This window comes from Astatotilapia calliptera, unplaced genomic scaffold (assembly GCF_900246225.1).
Source record: "Astatotilapia calliptera unplaced genomic scaffold, fAstCal1.2 U_scaffold_147, whole genome shotgun sequence".
Lineage (NCBI taxonomy): Eukaryota > Metazoa > Chordata > Actinopteri > Cichliformes > Cichlidae > Astatotilapia > Astatotilapia calliptera.
In genome coordinates, this window is record NW_020535671.1 from 269 (window position 1) to 22,486 (window position 22,218).

Sequence of the window (22,218 nt, forward strand, 5' to 3'; positions counted from 1 at the left end):
GGTTTGTTTTGATTTTCCCCCCCTTTTTTTGAGGAGATTATATGATTCAAATTGATTTGTCCACCCTGTCTGGAATTTGATAATGCCACAGCTGAAAGGAAACATAAGCACAGTAATATAAAACAACACCAACAGAACAACCACATCCACGCTGAAATACAACACATTAAAAGCTGAAATGGCATCATACTTTTCGTCGCAGGTCTTTAGTTACCAGCCTGGAAAAAATCTAAATGCAGACATGGACATGAATATTCATTCCTGACAGGTGTTTCTGTCCAAACATTCACACACATGTATAAACACACACACACTCTAGGAGTGACATTTCTACAGCTGTGCTCATCATACAGCCATCCATATACGCTGGACTTCTGCTGCCCTCGACCTCGTCCCATACATGGTCAGCAGCATCTTTATATGTTGAAAGTATTTGGAGTCTCTTGAGGTGGTGTTTACGTTTTTTAAATATTTCATCATTTATACTTTTTCTACAGGGCAAGTTTATTTTCTTCCTGGTTCTTTATCCCTTCGCTTTGTTCTTGCACCTGCCGCATTTTGTCTTGTCAGACTTTCAAGGAAGCTGTGCTGGTATTCTTCAGCGCCACGCAACTGTCGACAGTTTGATCAATCTTTCCTTTTGATTCTTGCCAATCACTAAAAGCTCCAGGGCTAAAAAGGAAACTGTGGAACGACTCTCTTCTTGTTAACTCTAAATTTTAACATTAACATTACTACCATCTGTTGAGAAGGCGTAAAAAGACATATTGGTGTGCATATTCCCACCTCTGATTGGGTTTGATTAAATGCAGAGATAAGTTGAACTATAGCCGTCCTTTAACTCGTATTTCCCCTGATCTACTCCCACTCTGAATGGATGTTTCTTAATGACTTGAAAAATGGCTATTTACTAAAGATATTCTGTAATTATTAGACTGATATTAATTTGCTAAATATTACAGGTTATAATAATCAATGAGAATTAAATAAAATACATATACAATTATAATTTAATGTACTTTTCCTCCTGCAGATGGCAAGGCCTGCCCCTCCAAAGACTTCCAGTGTCGTAACGGGAAATGTGTGGCACCGATCTTTGTGTGTGACGGAGACGACGACTGCGGGGACGCCAGCGATGAGGAGAAATGTTCGGCTCCCACCTGTGGGCAGCATGAATTCCACTGCAACGACTCGGAGTGCATCCCTGCCCTGTGGAGCTGTGACGGCGACCCCGACTGCAAGGACAAGTCAGACGAGTCCATGGAGCGCTGCAGCCGGAGGACGGAGCCCCAGAAACCCCGCTGTCTGGTGAGCGAGTTCCAGTGCGGGAGCGGCGAGTGTGTCCATTTGAACTGGAAGTGTGACGGCGACCCCGACTGCAAGGATAAATCAGATGAAGCAAACTGTCGTAAGTCAGCTTTTTTCTTTTTGCCACCATGTGCTCCCCCTGTGCCGTTCGCTTTATTGTTGTTCAAAGCAATTAGAAAACATAGGAACGAGTCACACCACTGGCATGCTCCTTAATCAAAACATCTTTTTTAATTATCTTTGATTATTCCATAACAACGGGCACAATTCAACTCTGATCAGTCTGAGGAGCGTGGTAGTGAAGTAACTGATCAGCCTAAAGAATCCAGTTTTATTAATTTTAGAAATTAGGATGAATGGTTTGTATTAGTACTTTTGGATATTGTGTCATTTATCTTTACTTGAAGCTAATGCCAACTATCGCCTTTAATGAAAGTTACGGATGGATACCAAAAAGTAATCAGTTGTTTTGTAGAGCAGCAGCTTAAATGTACTGGAGGACTATGCTTTGAAGACCGGCTCTGCTCTGAACAAAGACTGTGTGACAAATGTGTCACCAAATGACTAAAGGAAGATCAATTCTAATTTTATCGTGACGATCCACAAATGTGTTGCCATGCAACCATGTGACCTGTGCAAGAAGAGACAAACCCATCTGAGCCTGTGTAAGGTGAAGGTCCTTCATCAAGCGTGACCCCCATGTGGTCTCCTCTTCACATGCCCACACACCACTTAGAGAGATGACAGCAACTTCACACATAAGACATGATACAAGCACAGTGCGCAGCCGCACGCGCAGCCAGGTGCAAGCTCTAACACACACATGCACCCACAATAATAAGGTGTTAGTACAAAAAATAAAGCAGAAATCACAGAGTACATGTTGTTTCAGTGTTTAGATCACGGCTTGCCCTTTATCACAGTACACACCCTCCTTATCCTTAAATTAATGGCTGCTGCACTCCAGACAGAATTACATGGGTCTGTGGAGTCGTCTTTTACGAGATTGGAATAATTATGTAGGTAAGCACTACACGATTGGCCACTTTTATGTGGTTATATTTTGACAACAATGTCTAAATCTGTGACATGGTCGAAACGTCACTCTAAAGCCTCGAATCTGCTTTCTGCAGGTATGCTAAAATCCACTCAGGTCTGAATGACACAAATTTCATTATCAGACTTTGAGCATCGATCTTTGAGGATGCCCGTGTGCCTGCCTGTGCGTGTTATTGTGCAGAGTTGTCTGTGGAGAATTGACACGAGTGTGCACCAACTATGCATGCACCACAAAAGACCTAAAGGAAATATATATAACAGGAAATGACTACTAACCCTTCATGTCTCCACAGCGGAGTATAATCATGACTTGTCTCAGCCATAAATGTAAATAAAAGTCAAACATGGACGATGATATGTCATGTATTGGTTTGAGAACTATGACCTTGATATTGGTGTTTCAATCAGACCCACTTTAGTCTCTTTGACTGGACCTGAGCATGTTTTAATGAGAGCTTTGACTTGATTAGCTAATGCTAACACCGGCTTTGTTTGGAAGTTCATGCATTATTCACTGAGTTATTAACTGCTAGCTTGGAGAATTGGAAGCTGAAAATAAAATTCACTAAACATGTAAACAGAACAGCCGACAGCTTAGAGTATATTTTATTAAAACAGACTATTTTCCTAAAATTATTAACGTAAATATCCTTGCTACCAACTGATATCTTTTCCAAAACATTTCAAACTGTTTGCTAACTGCCTAAAAAACATTTAAAAATAGACCAAAAATCTCTCTATTAACCAAAAAAAAAAAGGGAATCTGTCCTGGGTGTACCCTGCATCTCACCCCGTGATAGCTGGGATAGGCTGAAGCCCCCACAGCGACCGTGATAAGGTTAAGCAGAAGAGAATGGAGGGATGGCAATTTAAACGAGAACATAGAAGACAGCTTAGCACCGTTTCAGTGTAAATGAGGATTGTGACAATAACTGCATACTATACCTCCAGTTTGTTCTTTCCTCGTTCGCCTCGTTTCCATCAGGCTCTGCTCATTCCCACACACGCGCTCCTTACGTATCATTTGCCATCTTATTCGAAACATCTGTCTCAATAACCTCGAGCTTCTTCGCGGACACACCGAGACAAGCGACTGTGAGCAGAGTGACAGAAGGTTAATGGAAATGAGAAACGGTCACATCGTATCGCAACTTTCCTTCTTTCCGTCCTGTCAACGTTTCCGCAGATGGCAATCCATTATTATAACTATTCATCCCGGGGATTTATCATTATTAGCTGAGCTAACATCCCAATAATTTGGATGAAGGAATCGGCACATTTTGCGATGGTCCAGGCTTTAGCATGAACATCTGTTTGTCTTTATTTTATTTATTTTTTGTCTGAGTGTTTCAAAGTATGTCTCAGCTTCCCCTTTTCCTGGCATTCACATGTCCTGCTGCAAGCTTGCATTTAATTTTGCTCATTTAATAATGCCTCTGTGAGCCCGAAAACCCAAATGTGCCCAAACCGTTGTGTGTGGCTGTGTTAATACCATATTTCCTGATGCGAAGATTGTCTGCCGTGTGTTTTTTATCGGCTCCACAGTCATTGATCATGTCTGCCTCTGCTCCGTTGGCGGAGCCAGTCCAAAACACAACACATGAATAATTAAATAGCCAGTTAAAAAGACAAATGAGTTAAAAAACCGTCCCTCCACGTTAGAGCAAGCACAAATGTCTATATGCACATTTACATGCACACACCTTCTCAATAGGTCACTAGATGTGGGTTTGCTTCAGATGCTGGATGAATACATGAATGCTTTTCTTTTCGGCATAGCAGTTTATGAGGATTTATGCCCTATCAAGAGGTGCGTATGATAGATTAGAGCTGAATACTGGAATGCAATTTGAGAGGAAAAGGGCTGAATTTGACTTTGTGAACAATTTAAAATGCTCTGAATTTTCATTGTGGAACTTTATCATTGTCTTTTCGTGGATTAGACTAATGGGAATACTCAGCTAATTCTTAACTCTGTGTGTTTTGTGTTCCTCAGCACTGCTTACGTGCAGACCTGATGAGTTCCAGTGTGGCGATGGCTCCTGTATTCACGGCACCAAGCAGTGTAATAAAGTTCACGACTGTCCGGACTACAGTGATGAAGCAGGTTGTGTCAACGGTAAGCGTCTCGCGAGTACGGAAAAGGAGGACGGCCATGAAACAAGCAAACATCCCGATTATTATTATTAGAAGAACATATTGTTCTATTTTGTTTTCCTCCCAATAATGTTGGCTTTTCTTCTAAATGCAGAGTCAAAATTCCAGATTTTATTTAAAGTTTCAATTTATGTTTTCAGGACTTCTGCTTCTCGCTTCTGCCTCCTTTCTTTAACTTCATTTACTCAAAAAAAAAAGTGGCCAATTACAACTTTAATACTTTGAACTAGCTTCACAGGAGCTATAACGAAGAGTAGCACAGTTGGCCTCTCTGGTGAGTTCAGCCCCATGAGAAACTTTAATCAGAAAAATGTCCACCAAAAGATAGGCTTAGAGGCATGGGAGGATAAGAGGCTGTGAATCTCCACTGCCTTAAATCTCCCCTGTGTTCCCTCCACTTAAATCTCCTGAGTGGTCGAAGACGGAGGTGATGATTCAAAGAATTGCAAAGAAGCTACAGCGATATTTTTATTTACTGTAACAACTCAGCTGCGTATAACTTGCACAGAACAGATATGTAGCAGCTGAGTTGCTTCGTGCATTTAATAGGCACTGGATGTCACATCTGCTACTCTTCTACATTTTATTTAGCTTCTACTTTCAAGAGAGTTAAAGGGCCTCTTTGATGGGAGCTCAGCTGCCTCTGGCTCATCTGTAGTTCAAACCATAATGCATATGTTATCCATGAAGCCTTTCTCTTTTTTTGAGCTTGTGTTTACTATTAGTTACCATACATATGATATGTCTTTCTCAGTAAGCTTCCCTAATTAGAATAGCGACAAACATTTGTTAACCTCCACTTAACTCCCTGTAGCCTGTCTTATTTATAGAACTAAGCAATTTAATGATCAAGCTTTGCCTAAAGCTTCTCACTGAGAGTCAAGAGAGTCAAAAGAGTCAACCTTTGGGCTAATTATCTCCACAGACCACAAGAAACATCGACAGCATTGCTTTGCTGACATTTACTGTATCTGCATTAGAATCTTGTACTCTACAAAATCTGACGCGCCAGAGGCTTTCATCACAGTAGGGTTGAATTATTGTGTTGCCAAACACTAATTTGGTGCTCAATGTGATTAAAACACTTGCTAAGAGTCTAGGCTTTTAAGTCATCTGATGTCTTCACTACAGTTACAAAATGCGACGGGCCCAAAAAGTTCCGCTGTAAGAACGGGGAGTGTATCGACAGCAGCAAGGTGTGCGATAACGTGAAAGACTGCAAGGACTGGTCAGATGAACCTGTGGAGTGTGGTAAGATTCTTCGTGTTTCTTTACACACACACACATTAATGTGAGAACATTAGCTTGTTCAAATGTGGGTGGTCACTCTTCTCTATGTAAAGGAGATTCATTTGATCAAGGCTGAGTAAATCAGGATATTTCTCAACTACCTTGTTATGATGAAAGACCCAAACGACTCTGCCCTCCGGTGCGATCTTAGCCGAGAGAGCGTGACACGACTATGTTACCCATAACGTAGATTATCCACAGAGATTATCCAAACAGCACAGATAATTACTGCTTCCTCAGCTTTGGTCACACATTTGACACCACAAGCAGTGCAGTTCATCCGCAATCAGATGTAAGCGGCTGAGAAAAGTATACTTATTAATAGAATCGTATCAAATTAATGAAACAAAGGGAATTGAAGCCTGAGATTTTACTTTATGTACACGTTAAAGTGTCTGAGGTTATTAAGAGACGCTGCACTTGACCCATAGCCTCTCTGAATTGGAGTGGGCTGGCATCTGTTGTGTCAGTATAAAATTATATGTGTGCGCACTGCCTTTGCATCCTCCTCTAACCTCACAGCTGATGGATATATTCAATTCGATTTTATTTTTACGGCGCAAAATCACAGCAACAGTCAAGGCTTTATATTGTAAGGTAGACCCTACAAATAATACATACAGATAAAAACCCAACAGTCATATGACCCCTTACGAGCAAGCACTTTGGCGACAGTGGGAAGGAAAACTGGAAGAAACCTCCGGCAGAACCTGGCTCAGGGAGGGGCGGCCATCTGCCGCGACCGGTTGGGGTGAGAGAAGAATCTGCCATGATTCCCATGATAAGAATTAAATATGATGATCTGTGAACTGGAAGTTAGCACACATCACAGCCAAGAAGATGGCGCTGAGTTAAGCCGAGCCTACACAGTAATATCACTTATTAGCAGTAATATAGCTTTATCTTATTTGTGAATGACATTGCCGGATTATTTTTGGTATTTAGTAAAACTCTGAATCTTACTCACTCATTCTGTGTATATGTGTGTCTATGTACATCGATCCACAAATTCATCCATAAATCGATGTGTATAGACACAGAAATATAAGAATTTTACTCCAACATTGCTGCAGACATCATCTCATACAGTTCAGTGTCTGTCTGGCGCTAGAATTAAGATGAAGAAAGAGTTTATTGGTATCTGAAAAGAACCTCCTGCCAGCCACCTGCATGTTTTACCCATGCTATAGTCATTATAGTTTATGTGATTTTCAAAGATTTTAACTAAACCTCAGTACAAACTATACAACATTACAAGAGAATAGAAATATGGATATGAGTGTCCACATACTTTGTTTTTTGTTTTCTAGTGCTTCTGCTACAACCTGCTTAAACTGCTTTAAGCAGGTTTTCATGTTTTTGCCTTATTTTAGTTTAAAATAAGGCTGATACTCAGTTGCTGTTCCGTTCTACTATAAATTACCAGTCTAATTTTGATTAAATGCAAATCTGTGAAAGTCCATACTACTCTTTTCCTCTTCCTGTGAGTCTCCCTTAATGTCTTGCTGCCTCTCTTTTTCTATCTCTAGTAGTGTCTTAGTCTCACAGCAGTACCTGTAGCCTTGAAGCTTAAATCTTTAATGTAAACCGGTAATGAAGTACCAGCTTTAGCTTTCTGCAGAGATCCCTCTTCACTCCCTGGAGGGTAGTTGAAAGAAAAAAAGGGATAAATGGAGGCACAGAAACTGATACAAAAGGGAAAGGAAGGATGACTCAGTCCAATATGTTCTGTTAAAAGGAAAAAAAAACCAGAGGAAATGGAGAGAATTGGATTAGAGGATGAAGGAGAGCACGTGCTTGTGTTACAATAGGCAATATAGTGCAGTAGCACCTGGGATAAGCAAAGGTTCCTGTTGGAAAATGGATCCGTTCCAGGAACTACTAGCTAAGACTACCGGTAGTAGAGCACACAAGAATCACACACAAACTTGAATTGTTGATGTATACAGACAGGACAAAAATATCTTTACTGGCAGGATGATTTAAACTGTCCATACAGACCAACCCGTGGGATTGTCTTCCTGTCCATCTTGTTCTTGTGTTGCCAAAGTTATTCTGTCTAAAAACCTGCTGGAATTTATTGGAACAATACTCAACTCTTTGTTTTATTTTCACTGTTTCCTCTCTGCCATCCCTGCCCTTTCCTCTGCTGCCACTCTGTCTCTGCAGGCCTGAATGAGTGTGCAGACAACAACGGTGGCTGCTCCCACATCTGCAAGGACCAGAGAATTGGTTATGAGTGTGACTGCCCCTCTGGCTACAAACTCCTGGATAAAAAGACGTGTGGAGGTAAAGAGAAAAAAAAGTGCAGCAGAGCTCCTCATACCTTGGTCCAGAGAAGCACGACCAAAGGGCAGTGACATTAATCAGCTGAACTTTATCTGTGCTATTCTGTGGTTGTTTTGTTCGAGGGTACTTTTAACTATGGCCATTTTCAGGTCCAAGGAAAACATTAACATGATTCATTAAACACTGCTGTTTAAGATTAGTTGCATTTGCTTTACCCGGTTGAGACAAAAATCTAGTATGATAACTAACTTAAATGCAAAAAATGGGGTTAGCACTCTGGAGTAAACTGCCTCATCTAAAGCTTGTCTTTTATGCATGTTGCAAGTTATTAATTGCATGCAGACATTCTGGATTTGGGAGCATGAATAAGTTATTTTAACAACCAGTCTCCTTAGCGAGGTTGCCAGGTCCAGAATGTAAGATGAGGCATTTGTAAAATGTTGGGATGCTGATGATCAGAAAGTGTTCCACCATAAAAAACAGATAAATGATGTACAGAAGAACAAAACAACAAAACATCAGTTCACAAAAACTGCTACTCCCTATTCAGTACTAATTACATTTTCACTGATTACCTAATGGGTCCGCCCACCCATTGTTACAGCCCTAGCAGGACCTCCTCCTGAAATCGTTCTTGTTTGGATGTGTCCTGCCATATCTCCTGCCTTTGGTGCCACCGTTTTTGTACGGCTGACTCCCATCAGCAATTAAGAATGCTTAAATCCAGAGAAAATTGAGCTCTAGGGCCAGAGAGAGCTTTGTTGGGTTGTTGCTGGTGAGCTGTGAGTATGGTGGTCTATTGCTCCTACTCTGTGGAGAGGAGTGTGTTTTGGTACTAACCCCCTTTGACTTATTTTTAGTTTAGTGATGATCACCTGAGTTTTGTTGTTTTCTTTCTTCAAAAGGTAATAGTGGCTGGTCTGTCTCTTTTAGTTTAGTTATTAATAGAAACATTAATAAAATCTGTTAATGTAATCATTTTGCCTCTCTGCCTCCTTTTTTCAACCCGGACACCTTTGTTACTTTCCCTCAACCACTGGACCTTTTTAGGGACCAAGAGGGGGCTTGTCCGGGATCGCTGAAAATGGGAGTTTTGGAATTGTTAGCATTTGGTTTCTGATTATTTTGCTTGTAAATGGCTTGTGAAATGATGCGGAAACAAAGTTCAGCTCTAGAAACCGAGAATCAGTTCAACTTACTGCTAGCTATGTGACTCAAGCTCTCATTACAGTTGTACAGGGACCAGATAGCCCTTAACAAAGGGGCTAATACCACATACTCCAGAAGCAGCCCCTGCGGACACAGCAAGCAATGCCATTGAATGCCCTCTCTAAGTTAATAAGACAATAGTTGAGCAAAATCCCACGTCCCCTTAAATATGCTTAATGGGATGCAGAGCTTGTCCCGTGTTCCACAACCAGGACAAAAGCTGCATTGTTTCTCCTTAAGTTAGGGGCCGACTACTGGATGGACTCTCCTCTCCAGTATCCCAGCACAGACCATCCTAGGTAGGCTGAGAAAATCGGATCCCCCTGAAGTTGTAACATACCCTCTGGTGCCCTTTCTTGAAGAGGGGAACCACCATCCTAGAGGGCAGTCTAGAGGCACTCTCCCCAAGTTCTATCCAATTTTGCAGAGGTATGTCAGTTGAAACAGTTCAGAACATCCAGAGGCTTACAAACTCGAGTCCAGTCTCATCCACCCTGGGGACCTTCCACCATGGAGTTGTTTAACTACTTCAGTGATCTTGCCTCCAGTATTGGGAGGTTCATCCCCTTTGTCCCCAGATTCTGGTTACGCTGACCTTGGAGGACCTTGACCTGTAGCTTTAAATATGACCCTGAATGCGTTCAGAAATGTCAGATTTTCCATTTTTCCTAATTTATTTGGTTTAAGCTGTTTCCATATACAAACGTGTTTAACATCATTTCTATTATCCAGTTAAAACAGTGTTAGTCTGTTTCTCAAAAATATTAGTGTTACAACATTCAAATTTCTCAACAAAAGATCTCTCTTTTTTTTTTTTGAAGTGAGGATCCTGCTGAGAAAGGTTGTTAACATGCTAGAAACAGAAAATATTAGCTCTTTTATGTCTCAGTCTCCAGACAAATAGGACTGTGTGTGTCTTGATCTTTATGTCTTTGTGCCATGTTTCTCTCTGCAGACATAGACGAATGTGAGAACCCAGATGCCTGCAGTCAGATCTGCATCAACTACAAAGGGGATTACAAGTGTGAGTGCTATGAAGGTTATGAGATGGACCCTGCCTCTAAGACCTGCAAAGCCGTAGGTAGGGCATTTATCACACACACATTTTTGGAAGTGAATACACACACTGTCATTGATGGAAGCTCCCACCAAAATACAGTCGCACATACATATGAGGAATCACACATAGAAACCAACTCTCACATATTCAGCAACGGCGCTCCGACTCTAGCGCCGACTACCCAGTCACATCCTACGCAGTTCTCACACAGTGGCACTCCGTGAAAGGAGAGTATTGCTTTGTGTGCAGTTCTTGCACAGCAATCTGTGCAAAGATAAATATTTGCCATCTTTTTTCTGCAGCTCTCACTAATGAAAGTTTGCAGCCAGCTGCTTTTGCTCTCCCCAGAGTGTTAAGGGAAGGGTGTTATTTGGGGAAAAGGTCTGCCCACTCAATGCAGGACACAGGCAGGGTCTCTACCCATTGTTGGCTACAGCAAATACACTGAACAGCAGTTTGAATGAAAATAAAATCTTGTCCTCTAAGCTGCACTTGGCAAGTTTGCAACTGAAAAGAAGTCTTCCTTAATGCTATTCAAAACACAACTGTACATGAGCCCATTAGGTATACATGAGACTTGTTTGAAAGCACAATTTGGGTTCTTCTAATCAGTTCGCACAGTTTTCAGTCTGTTAGAGCTGACGTTAAAGATAACAATCCTGTGGTTACCAAGCCTTTAAGTACCTGCAGATAATGTTTCTATATATTTTACTTTAAGAAGTACAGGAAACAGACGGTCTAGAACAGGGGTAGGCAACTCCAGGCCTCAAGTGCTGTTGTCCTGCACTTTAGATATCACCCTGGGTCAGCACACCTGAATTAAATGGTTAGTTCATAACCAGGCCTCTGGAGAACTTCAAGACATGTTGAGGAGGTCATTTAGCAATTTGAATCAGCTGTAATTGACTAAGGACACATCTAGTCCTGCAGGACACCGTTACTCAAGGCCTGGAGTTGCCGACCCCTGGTCTAGAATGTGTTAACAGTGCATGCTTTCAAGTTTTTAACCTTATTAGCATGTCCCTACGATGTGTTGTTTCTGTGTTCGAAGACATATCGGTGAAATAAGCAGGCAACACAGTAGGTGACTAGCCTGACTGAACAAACCAGAACAACATGTTGCCTATGTTGCCACTGTAAAGTTCACTTTTCTTCTTCTTCCTATTTTCCAAAATCAGTTAACAGCTCAAACACGGATGGCTGAGGCATGGCCGAATTAGTCCAATATTGCAACTTATTTAGAGTAGAGACACAGAAGCAGACGTGGGTGGCTAGTATGCATCTCTTATATATGCATGAATATTCAAAGAAGTGAACATGCAAAGTTGCATCTGTACGGTGGCCCTGAGAGTCAAACGGACTACAACTTAAGAAAACACCAGCAGTAAGAAAAACGTTGCAAAAGCACACAAAACACAACGGAAATAGGAAAAAACACAAGGGAAGTGTTTCTGGGGAGACAATAACCCGACGGACCAGTTGCAGGAACCAAAATATGCTAAGAACTGCGCTGGGAGACAGAAGTGGAGGATCTATTGGTTTTGTGAGGAAAGAAAAGATGAGAGGTAAGTGTGTTAGTCTAACTATTAGCCTAATAATCCGTCATCAGTATTATATGAATCATGATAAAACACGCCTACCATGTTTTGGGTTCCTGCAACTGGTCCGTCGGGGTATTGTCTCCCCAGAAACACTTCCCAATACTGGAGGCAAGATCACAGAAACACTTCTCTTGTGCGTTTGGAAATCAGCTTTTTCCTATTTCTGTTTTCATGTTTCCTATTTCTGTTGTGTTTTGTGTGCCTTTGCAGCGTTTTTCTTATTGCTGGTGTTTTCTTAAGTTGCAGTCTGTTTTGCCTCTCAGGGCCACCGTACATCTGAGCCATATGAAGACATTAAGGGATTGCCTTTACAAAAAAACAAACAAACTTCTAAATATGCAATTTTAGTTTTCAATTTTAACTTTTACGGATAGGTACCTGCTATCTTGCTACATGTGCTAACGATTTAAAATATGTATACATTATATTTCTAGGCTAGAAATTACCTCATGTTCTGGTGATGTTAATTCCTTTCTACTCTCTATTTACATACATTGAGAATGGAACTTTTAACTGATTGACTTACACAGCAAATTACTTTTCGGCGAGAGAGAAAGGAGTGTTATTAGTAATTACGGTCTGAGGTTAAGTCATTACAGGGTAAACTGGTCTGATAATGAGTGCTTAAAGCAGAAAACAGACCTTCACTTCTAACCTAAGTGGCATAAAAAACAGCATTGATTGCTTTGTGTCTCTGTGTGGGAATCTTTATTACTGTTAGGTAGACCAAACATCCTTATTGGAGGCCAGGCCATTTATAAGATGGCAGCATGGAGAAGCAGAAGAGAAATGAGATAGATACTTACGCGGTATATGACTTATTTCTCTGCTCGTGTATACATACTGTTCATCATTACATAGCATAGCCAAAGGAGACAAAAAAAGAAGTCTGAAATGTGACTGGATGGATTCCTGTTTAAGTTGAGGATTGTTTATTCAGAGGAACAAATCGGGTTGGGACCATAAGTACAGGGATGCCTGTTTTGTGAAGCTGAGGTAATTTGGATTTAATGAAGCTGCATTTTGCTTATGAACTCATTTCTAGACTCGCACGTGCGCAGCAACAGAAATCACCGTACATGTACACAGCGCATAAGTAGTTATTTTGAGGAGTCACGTCATGATTTCTACACAAATGCAATTCCCCTGCGACTGACTGGTTAGGAGGAATGTCACGTTCTGCGATGAGATAGGAAACGAACCCGGTGCCAATATCATATGCACATATTGAAGTTCAGAAGCTGTCATACTCATATCATCTGAAGGTTATTAAAGTTGCATATAAGTCCATTTTTAGATATGCTGTTGCTGTGAGTTGAGTCTGTGTAGGTAATTGTGAAAACGCTACGATGTGTTTGGTGTACAGTAACTGCGTTTCATTTATAATCCTAGAATGCGCTTTCTGTCTCTGCAGATTCATTTCAGAGTAATACACAAGTGTTACACCAGCAGTGCTAATTCAAAGTAACATCTCAGGCTGGAGTCATGATGTGACTTCTTTTCTCAGCTCTGTGTGTGTGAGCATTATATGGCAGAATCCAGGAAATTGACCAGATAGTCTCGTTTTTAGCTAATGGCAGCAAAGCAGGATGTACACACTGACGGGGTGAACCATACATGCGTGCATACTTGCAAATTAGGCCAGTCATGGCAGACGGCTGTCTCTCCCTGGTCCTGCCGGAGGTTGTTCTTTCCCACTGTCGCCGAGTGCTTGTTCAAAGAACTTGGCAACATTGATTGTTGGGGTTTTCTCTGTATTATTGTCGGGTCTTTACCTTAAAATATAAAGCACATTGAGGTGACTGCTGTTGTGATTTGGAGCTATAAATAAAACTGAATTGAATTTGATATTTTATCCTCCGGAGTTTGTCACTTGTTCACTACAATTAGCAAATCTAAGTTGTAACAATAAAATTAACTTCGTACTAATTAACACAGGCTTAGTGGCTGTATTAAAAAAAACCCTATTTAAAATACTTCAATTAAAGTCTGTGAAATTAAAAGAAATAGAAATGAATACAATGGCGAAGGGTGTAACAGCTGTGGGACTACATAACAGGTACACTCGATAAATGCACGACAGGCTGCGGCAGTGATGCAGAGGAAAGTTACAAACTGCCTTTGGTCCAAAGTGTTGTGTTATTTTTCTGTTCTCTTGTTTCGTTCACTTGTGTCTCGTCATCTCTCTCATCTGTAGTGTACTGCAGGCTTCACCTCAGAGCTGAGAACAATTTGTACCTTTCTTGACAGTTTGATTACACACTTCTCAGAAAGGTTTTAAAGGACTGGACAAATTCTTTTCCCCCCATTGTCAGAAGATTTTGCCACAGGACCAAAAATGTTGCTGAATAATGTCAAAACTCATCAAAAGTTGTGTCTTGTCTTCAATTATGATGTTATTTAGCATTTAATTCTGTTTGTCTGGAAAGAAACTGGTCAAATTAAACCAGAATTAAGGTTCAAATTTACACATCTTTATTCTCCTACTTTAACTGATCTATTAAGCACATCAGTGTTCTCATCATGAAAGTCCAGGCACCGACAATTTTTTATATATAAAATATAAATAAAATATAAAATATAAGCACATGTGGCCTTTAACCACAAGAATAACGAAGTGTTATGTAAGCGGCTTTGTGTTAACGAATGACAGGAAAGTTGAATGACTTTTGACACAGCTGTCGATGGGAAGTTCATTTCTGTTCTCCGCTGTCGCATCTGTTCGTCATTATGTAGCACGGTTTGTAAGTCTTAACAACAAGTCTTAACAAGCACTTCTGACCTTGACGTGCGTGCATTTTTCCAGACATACCATCATCCTATTTACCTCCTCTAGTGCTGGCCAGTTCACAAAAGCTGCAGCTAAACATCGCTGTCAGCCTGCAGAATTTCTCACCATTATTTCTGACCTTTCTGTCTGTCTTTTTTTGGGGGGATTTCTTTTTTTATTTACCTCTTACTTTGTGAAGCTCACAACATAAACACCTGGAAATCAGTGCTCCTGCAGCATCTAACAGTGTTTCCCAGGCTGCACTTATCCTTTTGCAGCTTTATCTTAATTGGCTGATGGGGCAGAGCAGCCCTGAACGAGCACTGCAGATTAAAATATATTTACAGAACCATGTTGCTGTTCAGATAGCTGACTGTAGCTTTGCAGTATCTTGTAGAAGAGATAATCTTGACTTTTTGATGACATCTGTAGTGCTGGGGCCTTTTGGAAAACAGTGACTCAGCTTCTTTTTTTCTTTTTAAAAAAAATAAACTTCAGAAGGACATATTGCTGTGACAACACCGATGAGGGATAAGAGATATTGTCGTGAAAAAGTGAGTCTGTGGGGATTGATGAAAGACATGTCGGAGTTATCCATGTCCTCATTATACAGGCTTCAAAATGTTCTTACTTTTCTCTCTCTTTTTCCCACTTTCCCATGTTTTCACTTGTTTTGTTGATGGCTTTTTCCTTCGTCCTTCCTTAATTACATCCTCTTAATGATCTTTTCTCCCTGACTTTACCTGCATTTGTCAGATTTACTTGCGCTTGCCTGTTCCTTTGTCTCTGTCTCGCTTTCTCGCTCGCTCGCCCTCTCAGCAGGGGAAATTGATGATTACAAACCAGCAGTAAGAGAAAAATGATTGGATCCTAGCAGTAGTAGAACTGTAATATTTTCTCCTTGTGCAGTGGCCTGTAATAAACCAGGGCTGAGGAAACCTGTCAAAGCACGGTTGAGTCTGTGTGAAAGTAGGAGTTTGTGCTGTCTGTGCACGCTCGAACGTTGCTTCCGGCCGGCTTTGTCTTGTTTGAATGCTGTTTTGATTTTTGTGGACAGTGGAGAATAAAGATGACGTGACAGCTAGGACAGAGAACAAATGTGAAAAAACGTGCTGGAAAATGTAATGGGAGTGGCAATCCAGGACACACCAGTGCTGCTAAATTAAAAGAAACATTGATGTCTTATTAGCTGCACTGTAGTGAGAGTCCAGGACTACATTTCTTGTATTTTAGGTTGAAAGTGCTTGATGACAAAAATATAGATGTCACAGCAATGCTCCCATGCTCACAAACTAAGGTATCTCTGTGTGCTAGAGTTGACCTTGTCACCTACCTAGAATTATTCAAATGCTTGAGCCATCCTCACCTTCAGTCAGCTGAAGTGTGTCCGCTACCAGGTAACTAATGTGCCAGCAAACGCCACATCCTGAATGCCCCTGAAAAAACCCCCCAGCAATGCACTGTTGTACTTAAAATAGACTGTGGCATGGCTCTTGTTGGGTCACTTCACTAACAAGAGTAATGTAACTTTTTCCAACAGTAGGACACCACACTTGCATCTTTATTCCAAAACAATAGTCTTTAAAAAGGGGTGTGTGTTTTCCATGTGGACTGAATCATACCACATACATCATTTTCCCTGTTGTGCATAATTGTGTGAAAAACTCACTCAATAATATGATGTTGTTCTAAAATCTGTGTAGATGGGAAACATTATTATTTTAAAGGGGTTGTTTGGATACATAATTTATGTTCACATCATCAAAAATACATGCTTTAAGGACCTAAATAGTACAAATGCAAAGTACAGTTGGCTTACATTATGTTCCCTTTTGGGAATAAGGCTAAACACTCAGCACTACCCACGGTATCTTTGTACACAACAGTATGTAGGTTATTAGACTGGTGAAGAATAGCAAAGGGAAACACTAGAACAGCCTATTTTGTGTGTATGTGTGTTAACAAAATGTCACAATGTTCCCAGGAATGGGCGTCCCAATAAATTCCTCTTAAGGTCAGGCCATGCAATGCCCAGAGAAATTGCTTAAAACCCCAAGAGCTACATCTCAGACTTTAAAAAACCCTATTAGGGTGTTAAATGTCAAAGTTCATGACAGTTCATGATGCCACAAAAAGATTGAACAAGTGTGGCGATAGCCTCTTCTCTTAAGAAAGACAGCGGCAAACACACCTTAGCTTTACAGAGTTCATCTGAGGAAACCACAAGACTTCTGGAACCATGTCCTGTGGACAGATGAGAACAAAGTGGAAATGTTTGGCCATAATGCACAGCCCCACGTTTGGCAAAACCCAAACACGACATAATCAACACAAACACTTCATACCAACTGTCAAGCACGATGCTGTATACCAAAGTATTTTAGAATCAAATATGAGGCCATCTGACTGACAGCTAAAGCTTTACCCAAATTCAGTCATGCTACAAGACAATGATGTCAAACACAGCAGCAAATCTATAACAGAATGAAAAAGAAAAGAATGAAGGTGTTGCAAAGGTCCAATTAAGGTCATCCAGACCTACACCCGAGTTATGCATCATCCTGCCAAAACTCAATGAACTGAACCAACGTTGTGAACAGTCAACCAAAGTTCTTCAGTAGCTTCAAGTTATTGCAAAGGTGATTCTACAAGCTACTGAATCATGAAGAGTACTTAGTTTTTCAGAGGACTGCATAGAGTCCTATCAGAACTTCGGCTTTCGTGTGATTGTGTAGATTTGAAAACTGTGGAGCAACGACTGCAAAGGCTCTGTCACCTCTTTGCTTGAGGCATGACCTTGAGACATGTACAGTAAGAGGCCTTCACCAGTGGGTCTGTGAGACTGGGAAATATTGGTGAATATAAATGAATAAGACTGGTAATACAAGCTAGGGGCCGCCCATTAAGAGCCTTGATCAAACAACCATAAACTGAATTCTAAAATGAGGCACGATGCCAATGCAGAGAGGCCAGGACTGGAGTGATGTGCTCATACTTTCGGTTCTAGTCAGCAGTCTAGCTGCAAATGCCTATAACAGTACAGATTCACAAGTTCAGCTTTCACGTACAGGTATTTTGCAAGGGTAACAAATATTTCCCTGTGACATACCAAGAGCAAAAGCAGTACAAACAGCCCATATTTGGTAGGTTCCTAATTTAGAGTCACAGCAGTGGGTTACAGAGCAGATGAGCTGTTCTGTATAACTTCTCTGTCCAGTGGTTTCATTGATGGTAACATAAACATCTTTCCTTTTCCAACAGGAAAGAGTCCGTACCTGCTGTTCACTAACCGTCATGAAATCCGTCGTATTCACCTGCTGAAGAGTGAGTACACACAAGTGGTCCCTACACTGAAGAATGCCGTGGCCCTGGATGTGGACGTGTCCACCAACAAGATGTTCTGGTGTGATCTGTATCATCAGAAAATATACAGGTACACACACATACACAATGACAAGTTATATTTATTTTTTAAATTATTATTTAACCCTATCAGGTACTGCTACACAGAACTGAAAACGCACTAGATTTTGCTGGATCATTCTGTTTAATCGACAGAAAAATGATCTATAATTGTATATTTCAGTGTAATTATTGAAATGCTGTAAATGATGTGTATATATTCTGTCTATAAAGGCAGAGGAAGCCCATATAAAACGATGAAACCCACTGTATAGACGCAGGACCTTAAAGTTAGATAACTCACTTTTGTCATTCTTCAGCCAACATGTTCATTATCTTTCTCCTCTGTCCATCCATCTTGTGTGCTTCAACCTGTCACACCTTCTGGTAGTGAGTCAGCCGCACCTGTTTGTCCTTCACACACACTGTGTGAGTCTGTGTGTGTGCACATATCATAGCTTTGCACATACATTTGTGTGTGTGTTTGTGTCACCCTGATGGCTGACAGGTTGTGGGAGGGGCTTTCTATCATCTCAGCTGAGCCATATGCTCTCACTAATTTCACTGCCTCAATAATCGCTGCCATTATTCATCTCCATACACACACATTCACACGCAGACATTCTCCCACACAAACTTGGTAACACAGTCAAGGGCTTGTGACAGGGAACGGACAAATGAACTCATTTTTCACAGCGAAGTCTATTTTTCGATGCCGTAAATAAACTCACATATCAAAAGTTGCTTTAAGTAGCAAACAGCAAGGGAAGTTATACAGCTTAATCTACTTGGCGTTGTCCTGATGGTGTTCTTTTCTCTAATCTTTCAAAGCAAAATCTTCTGCACTTGCACCCAAGTGCATAGCATCAGAATCAAGTTTTCCTGCTGTTTAGAATATCTGCTCTTTTTGACATTACCATATGTTTTCTTTTCTCCTGTAACGCCACAGTAGAATATATGTAAGCAAATTGTCCAAGTTGCCTTGGTGACAGATCTTAACCCCAGGTAGAGATGAAATTAGAAATCGGAGCTTATTAGGTTGGACTACTATCAGTAAATTGTGGGGTTTTTTTTATTTATTTTGTTTTGTTCCCTGATAAGGTGATATACGAAATAGTTAGGCTTATTAAAGTCTGCACTACTCATTCACCCTCAATGTGATAATGTGGTTTTCCCAGACTAGTTCATAGTGATTAGCATGCCACGGGTCGATGACTTGTTACCTTCTCCCAATGATGGAGATGTCTGTTGCAAACAATGGTTCAACCAATAAACATGCAATCTGCTCAGTGGACTTGGACTCATCTGTCTCTGTCTTATTCTTCACTGTGCCCGAAGCCTCTGTTCAGCCCACCAACCTGTTCAACCTAAGTCTATGTGAAGATTTTCTAACTCAAATTAAGGACATAGTGAAATTGGAGTGGAGTAAAAGAATATAAAGTGGATATAAAACATCTTCATAGCACTGTCAAAATATCTGGATTTGTGATGTTGAGAAATATGACCCCAAGAAAAATGACTTCAGAACTTTGTCCATTTTTAATGTGACATGCATAAATTAAAAGCCATGGTCCAGAAAAAGCTTATAAAGCGTTAACGAGATCTCATGATTTAAAGGTATCAGTCAGGAGAAGGGTACACAAGAATGTCCAAGCTGTAAAATATACCATAAAATACATTGTGTTTACTCAAAATGGACGGAAATATGAGCAGTTCCAATACTGATACCAATTTGGCACAAAAACTTAAAGCAGCTGCTAGATGAAAATGATGAGGAATTTCACCCTTTAGCACAACAATGACCCAAATCATCCAATACAAAAGAATGTCTTCACCTGATGATTAAAGTTTTGGAAAGACTTAGACCTGAATCCAAATCAAAACCTGTGGGGTGACCTGACGATGATTTGTGGTACTTTTCCAAAGAAGACTGTTAAGTATTGCCAAATCAAGAGACGCAGTGCTGTGGCAAACTCCTAGCCAAAAAGACTGAACGGTGTAGTAAAATCAAAAGAGGTATTTAACAGTATTTTAGTCTAAGGCTGCGCACATTGTGCAGCCAGGTAATTGTAAGTTTTTCAGTGATTGTCCCCCACCCAAATAGAATTGAAGAGTGACTGTGAATTGTGCAGGTTAAACTTTAAAGGTGGAAATGATTTTCTTAAATCGTTTACCTTGATCTCATTTTCTTCATTTTTATACATCATGAAAACCTGACGTGTTGAATTTTTATATCCGCTGTGTTCGTAAAAATTAAATATTGGAGAAATTGAACAAGAGATTAAACAGAAAATATGTTTTAGTGGAACTCGCGATTACTCAGTATCAAAGAACAGAATGTAATGCAAAAGAAAATTGTTTCAAATTGAATTTGTGTCAAATGTAATTTTTGTTCTGGCGTTTTCAGTAGAGTTCAGTAGCTGCATGCTGCATCAATAACACGATGGGTTTCCTTCATGTCCACAATGCTTGAGCCGTTTTAATTTACCCTCGAGGGTTAAACAGTGTGGTGTTGGATCCATGTTACAAACCCTGAGGCACTCTTGAGAACCCATAGATTATCTATCACACTCACACAATAACATCCCACACTCACCTGACTGTAAAGATGAAGACATTTGGGTTGGCAAAATGTAACAGTGAGCATCTCCAAGCTCTGACTACCAGTCAACCTTCTTCTTTAGTTAAGATGCACCTCCCGTCTCCTCTTACTCCTGTAGGCGTTGCTAAAATGTGAAGGCACTGTGCAACTTGGGACATTGCTTGTCCCAACCTTTTATCAAGCATTTTTTCTTCCATCTTGCTCTTGCATTCATATATTGTCGAGGCAGTAATCTATTAAGTTTTAACATTTTTCACCAGTAAAGGAAATGTCAGTGGGGAATGGGGATAGAAGAGTTGACAGAGTAAGTGGACGGAGTAGGAAATCAAAGAAACTGAAGACAAGAAAGGGACACTCGGTTAAAGGGGAGATATAGGCATGTGGTGCTGATAGAAAAAGACAGACTCATTCTCCCTGGGAGGCTGTGTTTGGTGTGAAGGCTGAAGTTGTTATAAAGGTGTCAGGATTGGGTGCCCCTCACACCTGAATAGAGTGAAGAATCTATGTTCCCAACAAGATATCTAAGCCACTCACAATCAAGTCATTCCTCCCAAGGAAAGGAAGCCAGACGGTAGTAAATCCATCGTGCCAGCACCTCTGTGATGGATTAGGCTTTTATAATTTCCAGATTACTTACTGATACATTTCCTTTCCATCCGCCCACCAGCGCTTACATCAACAAGGCCAGTGACTCATCACAGCAGGTGACGCTCATCGATTCGCTCCACTCCCCGGAGGGCCTTGCTGTCGACTGGGTCCACAAGAACATCTACTGGACGGACTCAGGCAATAAGAGCATATCTGTCGCTACGGGAGATGGCAGGAAAAGGAAAATGCTCATAACCACCGAGCTGAACGAGCCACGAGCCATCGCTGTGGATCCGCACCAAGGGTGAGTTGGGTTAGTTTTAGGGTAAAGGGATTTTGAAAAGATGCACAAAGGAGCAAAAGATTGCAAAGGAGTTGAGCAAAAAGGCAGGAAGGAGGGAGGGCGAGTAAGAGGTCCTACTGTCATTGTGTGTGTGTGTCTGTAAAAGCCAGTGTTGTTATAGTAGAAAGAGATTGGGTGTAGAAGTTGGCCTAAAGTCAGTAAAGGCTATTTGTAGCACTGAGCCCATCTGTTAGATTAAGCACTTTAACAGTTTTCTTGAGATGGGATGTAACACTTTGTCTTCCCTTTCTAACTCTTTCCATTTGTCTCGGGTGCCTTGAGCTCCCCAAAGACGTCTTTTCACAGCTCTACAAAGCTAGACTAGCATGAAATACATGCAAATGAAGCCACAATTTCACAGTTTTATCATGGACACACATATTCAGATAAGGTCCAAGTTTCCAGTACCTGCTGTTTTGCACAGTGCTTTCCCTTTTATGTTTTCAATGCCTGTCTTACTAATAATACAGTCATTTTGCAAAGAAAATGAGAGAAGATGTCTGTGGAACATCGTGTGACGGAGTACAGTTGATTTTGTCA

The 22,218-nt window shown here is 40.8% G+C and overlaps 1 pseudogene; it reads left to right on the forward strand.

Moving 5' to 3' along the window:
- The first annotated feature begins 1,017 nt into the window (after positions 1-1,017).
- The window catches only part of LOC113017549 (low-density lipoprotein receptor-related protein 8-like), a 44,339-nt pseudogene continuing 23,138 nt past the window's right edge, over positions 1,018-22,218 (forward strand).